The sequence below is a fragment of the Suricata suricatta genome, chromosome 9 (assembly GCF_006229205.1).
Source record: "Suricata suricatta isolate VVHF042 chromosome 9, meerkat_22Aug2017_6uvM2_HiC, whole genome shotgun sequence".
NCBI classification, from domain to species: Eukaryota; Metazoa; Chordata; class Mammalia; order Carnivora; family Herpestidae; genus Suricata; species Suricata suricatta.
In genome coordinates, this window is record NC_043708.1 from 1793492 (window position 1) to 1800804 (window position 7313).

The window sequence follows — 7313 nt, forward strand, 5'->3', positions numbered from 1 at the left end:
CACATGGGTGCTCGCTCCGGGGGCGTGTTTCCTGCTGTGCACTTACAGTCTGCACGTATTTCTTCAACTATGTTACACTTCACTTTCAAAATCTGACTCACACACTTTTACGGAATGGCTCCAGGTAGAACTGCCCCGTCCCCAGATGCCGTGCTCGGATGCCGTCAGGGGCCTAAACCGCAGCCATGCCATCTGGCCTTGACCTTGTGGCCTATGGCACAGCCGAGGGGGGGTGAGGCCAGGACAGTGAGATGCACCGCGAGCTCCTGGCTGCTGTCGGGGAAATAACAGCAAAGCCAGACGGGCACCGGCTTCTCTGTCTAAGGCTCCCCAGGCCCCCGCCTTCCCTCCCTGGGGTCAGCTGCCCCCTCAGCACCTGGCAGCCCACCGGCACGGCTTCCTGAGCGAAGGGCTGGCAATCAAGGCGGCCACCATCCCGGGTCTACGCCGCGAGTTCTCCCTTCTCACTGTCTCTTCCTGGGACAGCCAGCGGGTAAAGAAACAACAGAAAGACGTGTGTACGTCCCCTCAGCATTTAGGAGACAAAGGCCAGGGACAGCCGGTCAGAGTCACGGCAGCGGGTGGCTGCGAAGGACACAGCGGAGCCACCTTTCTGGGGCCCGCGTGACCATCCTCGGAAAGTGGGGTGACTCCGGTCGGGAACTGGGTGACGGATGTAATTAGTGGCAGGAGGCAGGAGGGAGACACAAAATGGTGATTTCAAACTGCTAAAAAGGCAAAAAAACTCACTGGAAACCACCAGATGCAGAGTTCGTGACTCGACACAGGACTCCCGATCCGACCCGGGCTCGCCCACAGGCAGGAGAGCGCGCAGGCGGGAGGGGTCTCTCCAGCAATTCCGATGCCCCGAAGCCCCAGTCATGCCCAAAGCTGGCAGAAGTGTCTGGGGGGACAAGGTCTGTCACCACGCCAACACCGTGTCACCCACGAATGTCACTTCAAATGCACCTGGATGCAGAGACACAAACTGGAGCGAGGGAAGCCTGGGGTAAGGGTCTGCCGTCTCGGAAGGAAGGAGGGGTCCTGGTGGCTCATCTGAGACACCTCTCCTGGATTCCATGAGGAGACAAGGACTTGGCAGGACGGAGCCTGGGTCACAAGCCCTTGAGGTGGTGGAGCCTCGACCCTCAGGGAGTGACCCAGAACCACGGGCCTGCATCACTGGGGGCGTGGACGTGAGGCATCTCCCCTCACCGCCGGGTCCTGCCAGAGAGCACAAATGCTTGGAGGGCAAGGATAGAGCCCCCCCCCCGGCAGGCCCTTGGGGTCCACAGAGCCAGGAAGGGGCAGGAGCTGGAGGGCAGGTCAGAGGAAGCCCCTCCCCCAGCCTGAATCTGGGGAGGGGAGGGAGGCAGCTGCAGGCAGACAGCTTGTCAGCAGGGTCCCTGGCATGAAGCCACCTGGTCCTGGTGAAGCTGGCGGGGACTGGAGGGTCGGCCTGTCCCAGGATGGTCCCTACCCACCCGCTGAGGTCATCTGCATCTGTGGCACCTGCAAACAGAGCTGGGCACCACCTGCTCCTGGCACGGGGCCTGGCGCAGAGGGACCTGGCGTCAGAGCCCAGCCACCTCCCCAAGGCCGGCCTCCCTGGCCTCACAGCTGTACTCCCTCCCCAATGTTGGCCCAGGGAGGGAGAGGTATAGAGCTCAGGGTGGGGGCTCAGGGCTCACCGAGGATGCCCGGGCGCCCCAGCCCAGTAGGCCCAGCTCTGGTCTGCACGGTGTGGGTGCATTGGGCCCCCAGCCCCAAGAGTCTCCTCCTGGGGTCCCTTAGCTGCAATTTCTAGAAGCCTGGGCTTCAGCTTCCAGAGCATGGTGTCTGGGGTCCCATCCGCACCTGGAGGCCTGCAGGAGCCCTCGCTAAGCCTGTGACCGTCCGCCAGCCCGTTCCTGACTCTCCCTGCACATCCCGTGGGTCTCTGTCCTTATCCTGCAGAAAAGCCACCATGCAGTTCAGGTGGGAAGTCCCCTGAGATGGGCCCCGCTCTCTCCCGCCCCTGGGCCCCCCACCACAGGTGCACAGAGGGTGGACCAGGCCCAGTGGGGGCGGGCAGAGGAGGGTACTGAGTGAGCTCAGGGGCTCCGGCAGGGCACTGGGCACTGCAGTGCAGGCAGGCCGGGGCGGTGGCGGGGAAGGAGAGCACCCACTGGCTTGGGGACAGGCTCTCTGACTTCTTAGATCCCCCCGCTTGCTGTGGGGGCTGGGCAGGGCCTGTTGGGTTTTACCCAGAACTTCGTGTCTCCCTGTTCTGCAACCTGCCGAACAGGTGAGTTGAGCCGACTTTCCAGAGCCGGTCCTTCTCGTCCTCGTGCGGGCGCCCTTGCTGGGCTGCACCTCCGGTCTTGGTGCTGGACCCGCCCCCCACCGCTGCTGCCCCTCCTCTGCTGGGACCCAGCGGACCTCTGGACCCCCAGGCTGGCCACTGGCCGCACATGACAAGCCCCTGGGCGGCTCTGGAACAGTGACCTCTATCTGGTTTGGCCTGGGGATTTCCGTGGTCGAGGACTCCAGGGCCTCACAGCGATGGCCACAGGGGGTCCGCGCCCTGCTTTACTGCTGTGCGCGGTGGGGGGACCCTGCGGACGGTTCCTGGGAGGTGTGTGCTCCTCTTCTTCCCCTTCCCCCAGGTCCAAGGCGCCAACGGCCCTTCTGGGTCCCGCCCACAACAGCAGGTTCTCTCCTCTTACTTTCCTGAGCCTGAGGCTGGGTCGTTTCCGGCCTGACCCCGCGTTTTGGGGTTCAGCTGTAATTTCTGGGACAAGTGTGTTCCTGTACATGGGCTGTGTTTATTTGCTGGTGGTCTGGCCCTGCAGGGGCCCTGCCTCCGTCATCCGGGCGGGGCTGGGCACTGGCTGGGCACTGGCCCTCCCGTCTGGGTTCCTCTTGCCCCTCCTTCTCTGGCACTTCGGCAAGGACATCCACTGGTCTCAGGGGCTCTGTCTGCAGCCTCTGGTGGTCACTGGCAGTCCTGCCTCCTAATGCTGTCCCCACTTGTCCACCCCCTCCTCCTGTCTGCTCACCGCCCCTCCTGGGCTCTGCTCCGGGGCATCCTGATGTCTCCCCTGAGACTCGGTGCTCCAGGCCTGGGACCCTCAATGCTTCTATCCTGGATGCACCCTCCAGAGACCAGTCCTGTGAGGTATCTCACTCTGTGGGAACTCTGAAGAGGGTCCCATCAACCCAGTCACCTGGTGGAGCCCAGCCCCCACCCATCACCTGCCCACTACCCCCACCCCCAACCTGGTCCCTACTGGCTGTGGGCACCTTTCTGTCCTGGAGACAAGATGGCTGTGACTAGGCCGGCCCAGGTGGGAGGGGCTCTGAGGGAAAATCTGCTGGGCGGGGGCTCCAAGCTGCAATGGTAGTGGGGTTCTTGGGGGGCTCCATTGAGCTATGAGGGCTCCCCACTCCTCCTTGCCATGCCTTCTGTGGCTCCTGCCCCTTCCTCGTGTCTGTGACCCTCAGCAACTGCCTGGCCCTCTCTGAGACTCAGTTTCCTCATCTGAAGTCCCAGGATGGAAGGGTTTGGGACCTGTGGGCTCTCCTCTCCCAGGAGTAGATGCAGGACCCCCCCCCCCATGCTGGGGTCAGACCAGAACCAGGCCCTGCCTCCCCTCGCTGACCTGCCTGTACCCTGGAGCCCTTGGACCACCCCTTCCTGCCCATGACCTATCCCCACGTCCTCTGCCCCCGAGTCCTCCCTGTCCCCCCATCCTCGGTGTCCCCACGTTTCTGGGGCACTACCCTCAGGCTTGAAGAGGCCTCGCCCTCCCTGAGGAAGGCCTCCAGCCCTCTCCACCCTGACCACCCCAGGAGGAAACATGAGCGCCTCCTGGGCCAGGGCCATTCAGGCCTCTCGGCCTGTAGTTCACTGAAGGTGGCACTCCTGTGTCATGTGTCCCTGCTCTTGGGGCCACGCCGTCCCCTAGCCCTGCAGAAGCCCCAGGCTTGCTTCCTTTCCTATAGGGCCCAGCCCGGCCCTTCCTCCCACAAACTTTGGGAACCGGGCCCCTGACGGCTACTCCAAGCACTCGTCTGAGCTTCTCCTGCCTCCCGGGAGGCCCCAGGCCCTGCTCCCAGGTTTCTGGATCCTTCAGGTGAGTGTTAGGTAGAGGTTGTAGGTTCTGATTGGCGGGGTGGTGGTGAGGCATAGTAGGGGTGACCTGGAGGTCGGTGGTATGGTTTTCCTGCCTCAGTGACTTGCCCAAGCCCTGGGACCCCCCTGACTCTGGCGCCTGAGACTGACCTTGGGCCCTGATCTAGCATCTCCTGCCAGGTGCTCTGGAGGTGAGGGGGGGGTGCCCATGGCCCCTCCAGAGCCTAGAGACCCAGGGATCCACCTAGATTCTTCTGGGGAGAATCCTGGGGTCCAGCCACCGTGGCGGATGAGCTAAGGGGCCCCATGTGGCATTTAGACGTGGGTCCCAGAGGTGTGGGCCCCCCCAGGTGAGGGACTCCCTTCACGCAGGGAGGAGATGGGGTTGGTGGTAAAGCTCGCCCAGCAGGCAAACTTAGGCTTGACCCAGGTACCAAATGCTCCATCTCAACCCGAGATGGGGACACTGAGGCCCAGGGACCTAGTGTCCTATCACAGTCCCCTCTTGGGACATTGCGACCACCTCAGTCCTCACACCTCCACTAGGTCCACCGTGGTGCCTGGTTTTCTCGGGTGTTGGGGAAGCTCAGAAGGAGAAACTGCTTTGCCAGCACTGGACAGCCGTCCCCTCCTCCCTTGGAAGCCCACTGTCTGCATCCCGGGTCACAGAGGTCCCTGGTCTGGACCCAAGCAGGCTTGGCCTGGGACTCAGGCACTGACATGGCCTGTCCCCCATCTCATGCCCATGCTGGGGGGACTCCCTTGGGCTGGGAGTCAGTCTGAACATACTGTGGGGGCGGCTCCCGGCCGGGGGCCTTTGGGTCTGGGTCTGCAGAGAGAAGGTGTCTCCCGAGGCCTGGGTGCTGGTCACTGTCCCAGCTGGACACTGTCCCAGCTGGCTGGCCACCACCACCTCCTGGCTCTTTGCTCCCTCTCTCCTCTTCATTTCCCCTGCACCCACCAGCCCACTTGCCCCCCCCCCCACCACCTCTGGGGCCCTGTCCTGGTTCAGACCTCATCTCTCACCTGTCCATTCCTGTCTTCTCTCTGACTGCCACCCCTGTGGCCCTGGTGGCCTGGCCAGCCCGTGGCCCCTCTCTTCAGAGCAAAGCAGCTCTTGTGGGTCCTGGAACCTGCCTGCGGCTCCTTCCCTCTTAGGCACTTCCCTGCCACCCTGGCTGCTCAGCCCGTCAGGCTTGGCTGTGATGACACCACCTCCTCCAGGAAGCCCTCTGCTCCGTCTCTCCCTCCCACCCTGCACCGGCCTCTTGACAGGTGAACGAGCACCACCGCACCCTCTCCTGTTCCTGGTCTCAGCCCATGTGCCCCTTGCTGGGCCATCCTGGGTGGTGGTGAGGTGCAGAGCTCTGAGGCTGAGGTCCCAGGCGCCCCGCCCTTCCCTGCAGAAGCCACCTCAGTGCAGGTGGGGGTCTGGCCGGGACTCGGGCTCTCCCCTGCGCCAGAGCCGGGCCTTCCCACAGGCTTCCCTACTCACACCCTGTGGGCAGTGGTGCTGGCATTGGGGCCCAGCCCCCAGCTCTCAGGACCTTCGGAGCCTTGCCTGGAGCATGCCCTTCCTTGCGGCCTGGATGCCAGGGGCCCGCAGGGGAGCGCTGCCTGGGCCAGCGTGGGGGGAGGTGGCGGTGGGCAGACACAGGGCACCCTGGGGGCAGGTGGCCTCCAGAGGGTCCTGAACTGAGACCCCAGCCCAGAGGGCCCGGGGCCAGGTGCTGGGAGGCCATCCCGGGGAGGTGAGGGGGTCCCAAGGATACTTGTCTGCTCTGAGTGCACTAGAGGCCCAGGAGACTTGTGTCAGAGGCTCGTGTGCTCGGTCACTCCAGAGTCACCCTGCTGCACCCCCAGGCCGTCGCCCCGCTGGCACTGAATGCCTATTCCAATCGCTAGGATCCTGAGACCTGCCTCTTTCCTAACGTCGGGTCTGCGGTGTAACTGCTCCCACTGGTGGAAACTAATAAACCTCTCAGGACAGCTTCCTGCTCTGGCTGCACCTTCCGTCCTTCCTGAGAGGACTCTCCCTGCTGGCCGACCCGTGTTCCCGGCCCTCCCGCAGCCCCTTATTCCCGTGGGGTCGGGGCTGGTGCCCCCCCCCCAGGGCCTCCTCTTCTAATTTGAGTCCGTTGTTCTGAGTCCATCGAGCCAAATGTCTGTCAAATTGGTTGCTCTTTAAAAAAAATTTTTTTTAACAGTCACTTATTTTTGAGCAAAAAAGACAGGGTGTGAGCAGAGGAGGGGCAGAGAGGGAGAGGGAGACACAGACTCTGAGGCAGGCTCCAGGCTCTGAGCTGTCAGCCCAATGCAGGACTCACACCCATGGACCGTGAGATCATGACCGGAGCCGACATCAGAGGCGTAACCGACTGAGCCGTCCAGGAACCCAAATTCGTTGCTCTTGACACCAGCCAACTAAAGGTTTCATTTATCTATTTGCCCCCTATTTTTAAATTTTCTATCTCATTTCTCTGCTTGTATCTCCTTCCTTCTCCTGACATTGAATCCAGGGTGTTCTTCCCGCTCATTAAGTGAGGTCAGCCTGTGGCCTGAGCTCCGGGTTCCCTGCAGCGCTCACAGCACAGCGTCGCCCCTCAGCCCCGCTCTCCCTGCACCCCTCACACTCCACTCTGCTCTGTTGCCCTTTTCACTGGTCTGGAGTTAGTTTCTGGCTTCCCAGTGAGCAACTGTGTGGAGGGGGCTGGAGGCAGGGGAGAGGCTTCTTAGAGGAAGGGACACTTGAACTGAGTCTGGGAGACCGAGGAGCCAAGGGCCAGAAGACAGCAGCGGGGGGGCCTCCCAGGCCTGTGGGCTCAGGGTGTGTGTGAGGGGCCGGGTCCCGGGGACAGATGCAGGGCCCAGTGGGGCTGCTGAGTGGGGGCTCCTGGCAGGGGACGTGAGCAGAAAAGGGAAGGAGCCTTGGACACAGAAGGGCCTTCCCTCAGGTCCAGGTGACAAAACTTTGTCAATGGACAGAGGGAGTCGTGTGTCATGATTCACAGGTTGAAAAGCTCCCAAGAGGAAAGGGGTCTGGAGGGGCCCAGGGCAGAGGCAGGGGTGCGGGATCCCTGGACAGAAGGGGGCACAAGGACCTAGGACTCAGTCTGAGGCTCAATGGCCAGCTCCCCCCTTCGTCTGCCCTGGAGGTTGGGTGCTCCCAGCAGGGCTGGGGACGGGCAGGCTTGGA